Source organism: Pristiophorus japonicus, chromosome 9 (genome assembly GCF_044704955.1).
Source record: "Pristiophorus japonicus isolate sPriJap1 chromosome 9, sPriJap1.hap1, whole genome shotgun sequence".
NCBI lineage: Eukaryota > Metazoa > Chordata > Chondrichthyes > Pristiophoridae > Pristiophorus > Pristiophorus japonicus.
This window is the reverse complement of record NC_091985.1, coordinates 216,356,267-216,369,836: the sequence shown is the minus strand read 5'-3', so window position 1 is coordinate 216,369,836 and position 13,570 is coordinate 216,356,267. Positions and strand designations below refer to the sequence as shown.

The 13,570-nt window shown below is 45.2% G+C and overlaps 1 protein-coding gene across 1 annotated transcript in view; it reads right to left on the bottom strand.

Annotated features, from left to right (window-relative positions):
- Nucleotides 1–13,570, bottom strand: part of LOC139273674 (zinc finger protein 850-like) — a 179,692-nt gene that overhangs the window by 160,516 nt on the left and 5,606 nt on the right. Inside the window, exon 2 of the mRNA XM_070890711.1 lies at nucleotides 11,010–11,198. The gene's annotated coding sequence lies outside the window, so the exon portion shown is untranslated. The remainder of the gene's footprint in view (nucleotides 1–11,009; nucleotides 11,199–13,570) is intronic.

The window sequence follows — 13,570 nt, the reverse complement described above, 5'->3', positions numbered from 1 at the left end:
GCCAACTGTGAAGAGGACCGTAAGTGACTTCAGTGTGAACGCACAGGTTAGTAAATGGGACAGGTAAATGGCAAATGAAATTTAATGCAGAGAAATGTAATGATAAATTTTGGGAGGAAATGTACATTAAATGGTAAAAACTTTAAAAAGAGTAGAGGAGTAGAGAGATTTAGGGTTGTAAGATTCTAGCTAAGGTCTTGCCTTATTAATTAGCAGTGTCAGCAACTTTAATGTCTTACTAAGAAATACAAGATGAGCAGATTCTCAGTCCACTGACGTACCTTATATTGATCCATCAATCAGAGTAAACAGGCAAGTCCCGCGTGTCCACAGTAACTGACACGGGGTCAGCCCGCTAGATGGAACCTCGGGCGCCCTGAGTGAGCCAGTCCCGATTACCCCCTTACATCAGTCTCCCCTCACTTTTATACCCTGCAGTGATCACCTCTGGCATCGGACTCTTCTTTGTCTTCTCTGCTGGGTTTGGGCAGGAAGCGAGGAAAAGACAGCTGGAAATTCTCTAATCTGTGATTTACAAGGACACTTTCCCTGGTTCCCAGCAGTTACTTTTCTTCAGTAATTTTCTCATTATCCCTAAATTCCCCTGCCTGCTGTTAATTACATGACTTCTGATTGTTTCACAGTTATAGGTATAAACATCACACATTATAATTTAATCTATTCTATTCCTCCCGCTGTTTTAAGCTTATATTGTGGTTAATAACAGACAAACCCTGTACTTTCCCCTGATCTGATTACAGATTCCAACAGTGGGTTCAGTGAATGGAATGTCTTATCGGTGTTGCCATGGCAACCTGTCTGCAGTGAATCGATTGTTTGAGTTTCTAACTCAGACTAAACTTCTCTTTCCCATAATACACATTAATCAGCTATTTGATGTCAATGTATTTTAGCCATGTTATGTTAATATCTCTCACACCTACAAGCGGTTCAGATACACAAATCTTTAAGATGAAAAAGTGGTTAAAAAAGCACATGTGATCCTAAGTTTTATAAATAGGGGTGTAGAGTACAAAAGGGCAGAGGTCACATTCAGGACGGATAGACAGAAAGGAAAAGGAGGTGGGGTAGCGTTGCTGGTGAAAGAGGAAATTAACGCAATAGTAAGAAAGGACATTAGCTTGGATGATGTGGGGAAATTCAAGTCTATACATAAGACAAACGTTTTAGTTTTTATTCACATTTTACTTCAATTACTGAAGTTAAAAAAATACGGGTCTCTTTCTTTTTTGACCTTAACATCCCCTGCTAAGATTGTAGCAATCTCTCCTTGTATGAATGCCCAAAAGGGACATTCGAACCTACTAAAGGACAGTTTTCTCCACTGGGTCAATAAACTTCTCCATTCGCACCCTGAGCCTTGATGCTCTCCCGAGAGCATGGGAAACAGAATTTATGATTGGGCACTGACAGGCATTGCACAAAGTGAGTGTCCTCCAAACGTTCATGACAAATGGTGCAGCACAGGGTAGAGCTGCAGAATACCAAAGGGCAGAAAACGCTAGTGGGGGATGTGTACAGACCACCAAACAGTAGTAGTGAGGTTGGGGACAGCATCAAACAAGAAATTAGGGATGCGTGCAATAAAGGTACAGCAGTTATTAAGGGCGACTTTAATCTACATATAGATTGGGCTGACCAAGCTGGTAGCAATGCGGTGGAGGAGGATTTCCTGGAGTGTATTAGGGATGGCTTTCTAGACCAATATGTTGAGGAACCAACTAGAGAGCTGGCCATCCTAGACTGGGTGTTGTGTAATGAGAGAGGACTAATTAGCAATCTTATTGTGCGAGGCCCTCTGGGGAAGTGTGACCATAATATGGTGGAATTCATTTTTAAGATGGAAAGCGACAGTTAATTCAGAGACTAGGGTCCTGAAATTCAGGAAAGGTAACTTCAATGGTATGAGATGTGAGTTGTCTAGGATAGACTGGCAAATGATACTTAAAGGGTTAGAAACATAGAAACATAGAAAATAGGTGCAGGAGTAGGCCATTCGGCCCCTCAAGCCTGCACCAGTATTCAATAAGATCATGGCTGATCATTCCCTCAGTACTCCTTTCCTGCTTTCTCTCCATACCCCTTGATCCCTATAGGTTTACAGTGGATAGGCAATGGCAGACATTTATAGATCACATGGATGAACTTCAACAATTGCACATCCCTGTCTGGAGTAAAAATAAAAAGGGGAAGGTAGCTCAACCGTGGCTAACAAGGGAAATTAGGGATAGTGTTAAATCCAAGGAAGAGGCATATAAATTGGCCAGAAAAAGCAGCAAACCTGAGGACTGGGAGAAATTTAGAATTCAGCAGAGGAGGACAAAGGGTCTAATTAGGAGGGGGAAAATAAAGTATGAGAGGAAGCTTACAGGGAACATAAAAACTGACTGCAAAAGCTTCAATAGAGATGTGAAGAGAAAAAGATTAGTGAAGACCAACGTAGGTCCTTTGCAGTCAGAATCTGGTGAATTTATAATAGGGAACAAAGAAATGGCAGACCAACTGAACAAATACTTTGGAAGGAAGACACAAATAATCTTCTGGAAATACTAGGGGTTCGAGGGTCTAGCGAAAAGGAGGAACTGAAGAAAATCCTTATTAGTCAGGAAATTGTGTTAGGGAAATTGATGGGATTGAAGGCCAATAAATCCCCAGGGCCTGATAGGCTGCATATCCCAGAGTACTTAAGGAAGTGGCCCTAGAAATAGTGGATTCAATAGTGATCATTTTCCAACATTCTATTGACTCTGGATCAGATCCTATGGACTGGAAGGTAGCTAATGTAACACCACTTTTTTAAAAAGGAGGGAGAGAGAAAACAGGGAATTATAGACCGGTTAGCCTGACATCGGTGGTGGGGAAAATGTTGGAATCAATTATTAAAGATGAAATAGCAGCGCATTTGGAAAGCAGTGACAGGATCGGTCCAAGTCAGCATGGATTTATGAAAGGGAATCATGCTTGACAAATCTTCTAGAATTTTTTGTGGATGTAACTAGTAGAGTGAACGAGGGAGAACCATTGGATGTGGTGTATTTGGACTTTCAAAAGGCTTTTGACAAGGTCCCACACAAGAGATTATTGTGCAAAGTTAAAGAACATGGTATTGGGGGTAATGTATTGACATGGATAGAGAACTGGTTGGCAGACAGGAAGCAGAGAGTCAGAATAAACGGGTCCTTTTCAGAATGGCAGGCAGTGACCAGTGGGGTGCCGCAGGGTTCAGTGCTGGAAACCCAGCTATTTACAATATACACCAATGATTTAGATGAAGGAATTCAGTGTAATATCTCCAAGTTTGCAGATAACACTAAGCTGGGTGACGGTGTGAGCTGTGAGGAGGATGCTAAGAGGCTGCAGGGTGACTTGGACAAGTTAGGTATGTGGGCAAATGCATGGCAGATGCAGTATAATGTGGATAAATGTGAGGGTATCCACTTTGGTGGCAAAAACAGGAAGACAGAATATGATCTGAATGGTGACAGATTAGGAAAAGGGGAGGTGCAACGAGACCTGGGTGTCATGGTACATCAGTCATTGAAGTTTGGCATGCAGGTACAGCAGGCAGTGAAGGCGGCAAATGGCATGTTGGCCTTCATAGCTCGAGAATTTTAGTACAGGAGCAGGGAGGTTTTACTACAGTTGTACAGAGCCTTGGTGAGGCCACATCTGGAATATTGTGTGCAGTTTTGGGTCTCCTTATCTGAGGAAGGACGTTCTTGCTATTGAGGGAGTACAGCGAAGGTTCACCAGATTGATTCCCGGGATGGCAGGACTGACATAGGAGGAGAGATTGGATCAACTGGGCTTGTAGTCACTGGAGTTTAGAAGAATGAGAGGGGATCTCATAGAAACATGTAAATTTCTGATGGGATTGGACAGGTTAGAGGCAGGAAGAATGTTCCCGTTGCTGGGGAGTTCCAGAACCAGCGGTCACAGTCTAAGAATAAGGGGTAAGCCATTTAGGACTGAGATGAGGAGAAACCTCTTCACTCAGAGAGTGGTTAACCTGTGGAATTCTCTACCTCACATTTATCCACATTATACTGCATCTGCCATGCATTTGCCCACTCACCTAACCTGTCCAAGTCACCCTGCAGCCTCTTAGCGTCCCCCTCACAACTCACACCCCCACCCAGTTTAGTGTCATCTGCAAACTTGGAGATATTACACTCAATTCCTTCATCTAAATCATTAATGTATATTGTAAAGAGCTGGGTTCCCAGCACTGAGCCCTGCGGCACTCCACTAGTCACTGCCTGCCATTCTGAAAAGGACCCGTTTATCCCGACTCTCTGCTTCCTGTCTGCCAACTAGTTCTCTATCCACGTCAGTATATTACCCCCAATACCATGTGCTTTGATTTTTCACACCAATCGCTTGTGTGGGATCTTGTCAAAAGCCTTTTGAAAGTCCAAATACACCACATCCACTGGTTCTCCCTTGTCCACTCCACAAAAAATTCCAGAAGATTTGTCAAGCATGATTTCCCCTTCATAAATCCATGCTGACTTGGACTGACCCTGTCACTGCTTTCCAAATGCGCTGCAATTTCATCCTTAATAATTGATTCCAACATTTTCTATGTTTCTATGTAAACCTGTACAAATCATTGGTTCGGCTGCAGTGAGAATATTGTGTCAGGTTTTGGGGATCTTACACCAGGAAGGATGTGAAGGCCATGGAGAGGGTGCAGAGAGATTCACTGAGAGGATACCAAGGACAAGAGCCTTTAGTTATCAGGAGAGATTGGAGAAACTGGGACTCTTTTCATTAGAACAAAGGGGAATTGGAGATCTAAGGGAGGTGTTCAGAATGTGATCAGGTAAATGAGGAAAAACTATTTCCACCAGTCGGTGAGTCAGTAACTCGAGGGCATCAGATTCAAATCATCACCAAAAGGCTCAGACCCAGGGAGGAACTATCAAGCACACTGTACAACAATGTTCGGGACACTCACTGTCCCTCTGGATCTGTGTCCGGGGAGGAACTGATGGGTTTCTCTTACCTTTTAATTGCAGTTAAATGTTGTTCTCATGGATGTGATGGATGTCAGTGCTGGGGAACGGGGTATTCTGAGCACCAAGTGTCTGCCTGAAACACTCTCCAGTCAGGTACAGCATGGGTTAGATACAGAGTAAAGCTCCCTCTAAACTATCCCATCAAACACTCCCAGGTCAGGTACAGCACGGGTTCGATACAGAATAAAGCTCCCTCTACACTGTCCCATCAAACATTCTCAGGGAAGTGTCGATGGAGCTATATTCTGTATGTAAGTTAGACTGTCCCTGCCCCAGGAATCCCAGAGGTTGACATGAGGTGCTCTGACTGATAAAAAGTTTAAGATAAGCTATGATACTATTGAATGGAGTAGCAGGCTCGAGGGGCCATATGGCCTACTCCTGCTCCTAATTCTTCTGTTCTTATAAAATGTTCTGTTGCCCGGCATTAACCTCCTTCACCTCGATGAGCACAAAGATTCACCTAAAGAAGTTAACACAAACCCATCAATTGCTCCCCGACACAGATACTGAGGGACAGGGAGTGTCTGGGACAATTACATGTCTCACTCAATAAGGTATAAATTGATCCTGTACCTCTCTCCATTAACCCTGGGCTCCACACGGGCTGAATCCTGCTCCTGTTTCCCTTCCTGTAACAGCACTGAGCTACACCCAGCCCATAATGAGCAGGGCTCAGGAAGGTTGGTTGCTAGGCACTGCAGTGATGTCATAAAGCAGGGCCATTCAGCCCAGCGGGTCCTCTCCTTGTCCCTTTAAAGGTGGAGAGGTGGGACATCCTGTCGTAACACACATCCCCCTGTTCATACTGAGAATTCCCGGGGAAGGGCCAGGGCCCAGAGTGTGGAACACAACCAAGGGGGAAAGAGGAGGAGAGAAGAGGAGGTAAATCAGCGAGTCGGGACTGAGGGACACCAAGCTGAAGTTTTAGAGCCTGTAGACTTCAGATGGGAAAGACTGAGTTCAGTTGATTTAGGATCCAGGGAGAGAACAAGACACAAGGCACTTTGCATAAATTCCTCCTATTTTTCTCTGCTCTTATCTCTAACCATGAGAGTACTGACTTTGGCTCGGTTCAGTTCTATACACTGCCCCATCCACCCCCTCCCTCACACTCCTCCCTCCCTCTCCTCTCCTCCCCTGAAGGTGCTGACTCTGGCTGGGTTCAGTTCTACACTCACTGGTTCCTCTCCCTCTCCTCCCCTCCCCTGAAGGTGCTGACTCTGGCTGGGTTCAGTTCTACACTCACTGGTTCCCCTCCCTCTCCTCCCCTGAAGGTGCTGACTCTGGCTGGGTTCAGTTCTACACTCACTGGTTCCCCTCCATCTCCTCCCTAGAAGGTGCTGACTCTGGCTGGGTTCAGTTCTACACTCACTGGTTCCCCTCCCTCTCCTCCCCTGAAGGTGCTGACTCTGGCTGGGTTCAGTTCTAAACTCACTGGTTCCTCGCCCTCTCCTCCCCTGAAAGTGCTGACTCTGGCTGGGTTCAGTTCGACACTCACCAGTTTCTCTCCAATATGTGACCCATGTGCCCAATCTCTATGTGTGAACCTCGACAGTGAGTGTCGATGGGCTACTCCACTGTCCTCACCTGAGGCCTCACATGTGCATTTTCCAGCAGGGTCACTGGACCCTCCTCCCAAAGGCTCAGTGGGTAAAGGCACTGACCAGTGCGACTAGTCATAGGAACAGGAGGGGCCCAGGTTTAATCCCTTCTGCATATCCTTCCCTTCCAAACCCCTGTAAAAGCTGTTTACAAAAGTCATCACTGTAAGTAAGAACATAGGAACCGGAGTAGGCCATTCAGCCCCTTGTGCCTGTTCTGCCATTCAATAAGATCGAGGCTGGTTTTGTGCTTCAACTCATTTTCCCGCCCTATTCCCGTATCCCTTGATTCCTTCAGTGTCCAAACATCTATCTCAGCCCTGAACACACTCACAGACTGAACATCCACAACCCTCTGGGGCAGAGAATTCCAAAGATTCACAACCCTCTGAGTGAAGAAATCTCTCCTCATCTCAGTCCTAAATGGCCGACCCTTATTCTGAGACTATGTCCCTGAGTTCTCGACTCTCCAGCCGGGGAAACAGTCTCTCAGCATTTGTGTGAGGAAGTGCTTCCTGACATCACCCCTGAATGGCCGAGCTTTCATTTTCCTTAATGTTCTGTCCCCGTCACCAGAGGAAATCACTTCTCTCTATCTACTCCATTAACTCCTTTAATCATCTTAAACACCTCAATTAGGTCACCCCTTAATCTTCTATATTCAAGGGAACATAAGGAATAGGAGCAGGAGTCAGCCATCTGGCCCCTCGAGGCTAGTCTGTGCAATCTGGCTTCATAATTTACAAAAGTCATCACTGTAAGTACAGGATAGAAATTCCAAACAGTCAGTTCTAGTTTCTCTAGGAGATTCTTTCCTCCTAAGCTGTAGAATTAGTCCCACTCCCCTGCTCTTACCACATAACCTTACAATTTTTTCCAACTCAAGTACTTATCTCTTTTGCAAGTTACTGGTGAATCTGCTTCCACCACCCTTTCAGGCAGTGCGTTCCAGGTCATAACATCTCGCTGCTTAATTTGTCCCCTCATGTAGCATCTGGTTCATTTGCCAATCACCTTAAATTTGTCCCTCTGGTTACCGACCCTTCTGACACTGAAAATTGTTTCTCCTTATTAAGAGGGTTGGTGGGCTGGAGTAGGTTACAGAGATAGGGAGGGGCGAGGCCTTGGAGGGATTTGAACAAGATGATGAGAATTTTAAAGGCTGAAGCCTTTAAATGTCTTCCCCAGTGCAGAATGTGACTCACTAACAGGAAAGATGTTCCTTTAACTACTACAGATGTATAATGAGGGGAAATCAATCTCTGTCCCTTTAACTAACAGCGACATGGAAAGAGGGAATTGAATGATCTTCAAACACCTGGTCCACATGGCAATGAAGTGTCTGAAACTTTGTGTCTTAATGCAAGGAGTATCCGCAATAAGGTGGATGAATTAACTGTGCAAATAGATGTTAACAAATATGATGTGATTGGGATTACGGAGACGTGGCTCCAGGATGATCAGGGCTGGGAACTCAACATCCAGGGGTATTCAACATTCAGGAAGGATAGAATAAAAGGAAAAGGAGGTGGGGTAGCATTGCTGGTTAAAGAGGAGATTAATGCAATAGTTAGGAAAGACATTAGCTTGGATGATGTGGAATCTATATGGGTAGAGCTGCAGAACACTAAAGGGCAAAAAACGTTAGTGGGAGTTGTGTACAGACCTCCAAACAGTGGTAGTGATGTTGGGGAGGGTATCAAACAGGAAATTAGGGGTGCATGAAATAAAGGTGCAGCAGTTATCATGGGTGACTTTAATATGCACATAGATTGGGCAAGCCAAACTGGAAGCAATACGGTGGAGGAGGATTTCCTGGAGTGCATAAGGGATGGTTTTCTAGACCAATATGTCGAGGAACCAACTAGGGGGGAAGGCCATCTTAGACTGGGTGTTGTGTAATGAGAGAGGATTAATTAGCAATCTCATTGTGCGAGGCCCCTTGGGGAAGAGTGACCATAATATGGTGGAATTCTGCATTAGGATGGAGAATGAAACAGTTAATTCAGAGACCATGGTCCAGAACTTAAAGAAGGGTAACTTTGAAGGTATGAGGCGTGAATTGGCTAGGATAGATTGGCGAATGATACTCAAGGGGTTGACTGTGGATGGGCAATGGCAGACATTTAGAGACCGCATGGATGAACTACAACAATTGTACATTCCTGTCTGGCGTAAAAATAAAAAAGGGAAGGTGGCTCAACCGTGGCTATCAAGGGAAATTAGGGATAGTATTAAAGCCAAGGAAATGGCATACAAATTGGCCAGGAATAGCAGCGAACCAAGGGACTGGGAGAAATTTAGAACTCAGCAGAGGAGGACAAAGGGTTTGATTAGGGCAGGGAAAATGGAGTACGAGAAGAAGCTTGCAGGGAACATTAAGACGGATTGCAAAAGTTTCTATAGGTATGTAAAGAGAAAAAGGTTAGTAAAGAGAAACGTAGGTCCCCTGCAGTCAGAATCAGGGGAAGTCATAACGGGGAACAAAGAAATGGCAGACCAATTGAACAAGTACTTTGGTTCGGTATTCACTAAGGAGGACACCAACAACCTTCCGGATATAAAAGGGGTCAGAGGGTCTAGTAAGGAGGAGGAACTGAGGGAAATCCTTATTAGTCGGGAAATTGTATTGGGGAAATTGATGGGATTGAAGGCCGATAAATCCCCAGGGCCTGATGGACTGCATCCCAGAGTACTTAAGGAGGTGGCCTTGGAAATAGCGGATGCATTGACAGTCATTTTCCAACATTCCATTGACTCTGCATCAGTTCCTATGGAGTGGAGGGTAGCCAATGTAACCCCACTTTTTAAAAAAGGAGGGAGAGAGAAAACAGGGAATTATAGACCAGTCAGCCTGACCTCAGTAGTGGGTAAAATGATGGAATCAATTATTAAGGCTGTCATAGCAGTGCATTTGGAAAATGGTGACATGATGGGTCCAAGTCAGCATGGATTTGTGAAAGAGAAATCATGCTTGACAAACCTTCTGGAATTTTTTGAGGATGTTTCCAGTAAAATGGACAAGGGAGAACCAGTTGATGTGGTATATTTGGACTTTCAGAAGGCTTTCGACAAGATCCCACACAGGAGAATAATGTGCAAAGTTAAAGCACATGGGATTGGGGGTAGTGTGCTGACGTGGATTGGGAACTGGTTGTCAGACAGGAAGCAAAGAGTAGGAGTAAATGGGTACTTTTCAGAATGGCAGGCAGTGACTAGTGGGGTACCGCAAGGTTCTGTGCTGGGGCCCCAGCTGTTTACATTGTACATTAATGATTTAGACAAGGAGATTAAATGTAGTATCTCCAAATTTGCAGATGACACTAAGTTGGGTGGCAGTGTGAGCTGCGAGGAGGATGCTATGAGGCTGCAGAGTGACTTGGATAGGTTAAGTGAGTGGGCAAATGCATGGCAGATGAAGTATAATGTGGATAAATGTGAGGTTATCCACTTTGGTGGTAAAAACAGAGACAGACTATTATCTGAATGGTGACAGATTAGGAAAAGGGGAGGTGCAACGAGACCTGGGTGTCATGGTACATCAGTCATTGAAGGTTGGCATGCAGGTACAGCAGGCGGTTAAGAAAGCAAATGGCATGTTGGCCTTCATAGCGAGGGGATTTGAGTGCAGGGGCAGGGAAGTGTTGCTACAGTTGTACAGGGCCTTGGTGAGGCCACACCTGGAGTATTGTGTACAGTTTTGGTCTCCTAACTTGAGGAAGGGCATTCTTGCTATTGAGGGAGTGCAGCGAAGATTCACCAGACTGATTCCGGGATGGTGGGACTGACCTATCAAGAAAGACTGGATCAACTGGGCTTGTATTCACTGGAGTTCAGAAGAATGAGAGTGGACCTCATAGAAACGTTTAAAATTCTGACGGATTTAGGCAGGTTAGATGCAGGAAGAATGTTCCCAATGTTGGGGAAGTCCAGAACCAGGGGTCACAGTCTAAGGATAAGAGGTAAGCCATTTAGGACCGAGATGAGGAGAAACTTCTTCACCCAGAGAGTGGTGAACCTGTGGAATTCTCTACCACAGAAAGTAGTTGAGGCCAATTCACTAAATATATTCAAAAGGGAGTTAGATGAAGTCCTTACTACTCGGGGGATCAAGGGGTATGGCGAGAAAGCAGGAAGGGGGTACTGAAGTTGCATGTTCAGCCATGAACTCATTGAATGGCGTTGCAGGCTAGAAGGGCTGAATGGCCTACTCCTGCACCTTGTTTCTATGTTTCTATAACTCACAATAGGAACTCCAGGAAAACAAAATACTGACAAATGTTAAACTGTTTGGGTGACAAAAAGAAATCTCGATTTAACTTTTAAAAGATAAATTGTTTAACAGGGGTTCACAATGACTCACCTGACAGGCCGGTTCAGGATCCACCCCTCGAGCACCGCGATTGGTTGCAGAACACACTGCTCCCTGGGCCCTCCGGCCTCTGAGCTCTCTTCCTGTTGGTTCCCAGGGCAATCAATCACCACTCGCCAACATTACGCTGCCAGATGAAGTTGAGGGGCTCAGAGGAAGAATTAAAGTGAGGCCATGAATCTGAGTTAAGAAATAAAATTAGAGAAGCATGATTAAGTTTATAAACAAAACTATTTAAAGTCAAATCAAATGCATTGTTGCAGTTAATATATTCCTTTTGCGCCTTATGGGAAACTTGTGATGTGTGGGCTGTGCAGAGTGTCTGTGCCCGGTTACACAGCGTGTCCCTGGCTCTCCGCTCCAAATACACATGTTTCAGCTCACATCCAACTGATTGGATAAACCTCGCCCGTCTAAACCCCAGCACAGAAATACCAGCATTTGATGTTTAGTTATATTAAACCTTTATAAAACACTGGTTAGACATCAGCTGGAGATGTTGAAGATGATATCCCTGAAGGTAGCAGGCCAGGTAGATAAGGTGGTTAAGAAGGCATACGGAATACTTGCCTTTATTAGTTGAGGCATGGAATACAAGAGCAAGGAGCTTATGCTTGAACTGTATAAAACACTGGAGTATTGCATGCAGTTCTGGTCACCACATTATAGGAAAGATGTGATTGCACTATAGAGGGTACAGAGGAGATTTATGATGATATTGCCTGGACTGGAGAATTTTAGCTATGAGGACAGATTAGATAGGCTGGGGTTGCTGAGGGGAGACCTAATTGAGGTGTATATAATTTTGAAGGGCCTAGATAGATTGAATAGGAAGGACCTATTTCCCTTAGTAGAGGGATCAATAACTGGGGGGCATAGATTTAAAGTAATTGGTCGAAGGTTTAGAGATTTGAGGAGTGAGTCTGGAACTCATTGCCTGAAAGGGTGGTAGTGGCAGAAACCCTCATAGCATTTAAATGTACCTAGATATGCACTTGAGGGGCCGAGATAGAGTGGATAGGAAGAACCCATTTCCCTTAGCACAGGGGTCAATAACTGGGGGGCATAGCTTTAAAGTAGTTGGTGGAAGGTTTAAAGGTGTATAAAATTATGAGGGGCCTAGATAGAGTGACCAGGAGGACCTATTTCCCTTAAAAGAGCAGTCAGCTTTGGCTTATTGGGTACCACACTCGCATCTGAGTCAGAAGGTTGTGGGTTCAAGTCCCACTCCAGGGACTTGAGCACATGAATCTAGACTGACACTCCAGTGCAGTGCTGAGGGAGTGCAGCGCTGTCGGAGATGCTGTCTTTCGGATGAGACGTTAAACTGAGGTCCCATCTGCTCTTTCAGGTGGACGTAAAAGATCCCATTGCACTACTTGAAGAACATGAGAGTTAACACCAATGTCCTGGCAAATATTTATCCCTCAATCAACATAACAAAAACAGATTATCTGGTCATTATCACATTGCTGTTTGTGGGAGCTTGCTGTGCACAAACTGGCTGCCGCGTTTCCACATTACAACAGTGACTACATTCCAAAAGTACTTAATTCTCTGTAAAGAGCTTTGAGACATCTGGTGAAAGGCACTATATAAATGTAAGTTTTTGTTTCTTTTGAAGTGCCGTAACCTACAAGGCTAGTGACCAAGAGCTGGAAATTCTTCTTCTTAGGCAGCCTCCCGGAGTCGAGGATGATTTGCCCCACACCAATATGAGTTCTAAGGTGACTATTGAGTCCTATGTGGGATCTCCAGTCTCTGTCACAGGTGGGGCAGGTGTTGGTTGAAGGGACGGGTGGGTGGGGTGCTTGGTTTGTCGCACGCTCCTTCCACTGTTTGTACTTGGCTTCCGTGTGCATAAGACGAAGGGTTAGGGTTAGGCCTTCTCGAATGCTTCTCCTCCACTTTGCGTGTCCTTGGGCCCGAGATTCCCAAGAGTCGGTGGGGATGTTACATTTTTTCAAGGAGGCTTTGAGGGTGTCCTTGAATCATTTTCTTTTTCTTCCTGGGACTCACTTGCCGTAGAGTGCTTGATTTGGGAGTCTCGTATCGGTTATGTGGACATTGTGGCCTATCCATCGGAGCTGATCAAGCAATGGTCAATGCCTCGATGCTGGGGACATTGGCCTGAGAGAGAACACTGACGATGGTGCGCCTATCCTGCCAATGGATTTGCAGTATTTTGCAGAGGCAGCGTTGGTGGTACTTCTCCAGTGCCTTGAGGTGTCTACTGTACCTAGTCCACGTCTCTGAAGCATATAGGAGGGCGGGTATCACTACTGCTCTGTAGACCATGAGCTTGGTGCAAAGTTTGAGATCCTGTTGTTCGAACACTCTTTACGTCAGGTGACCGAAGGCTGCACTGGCACAATGAAGGCGGTGTAGGACTTCACCATCGATGTCTGGCCTTGCTGACAGTAGACTCCCGAGGTATCGAAAGTGTTCCAAATTGTCCAAAGTCTTGTCGTGGATCATGATAATCTTGGGGGAGCAGTAGTGTGTGGCGGGGGCAGGTTGGTAGAGGACCTTTGTGTTATGGATGTTTAATG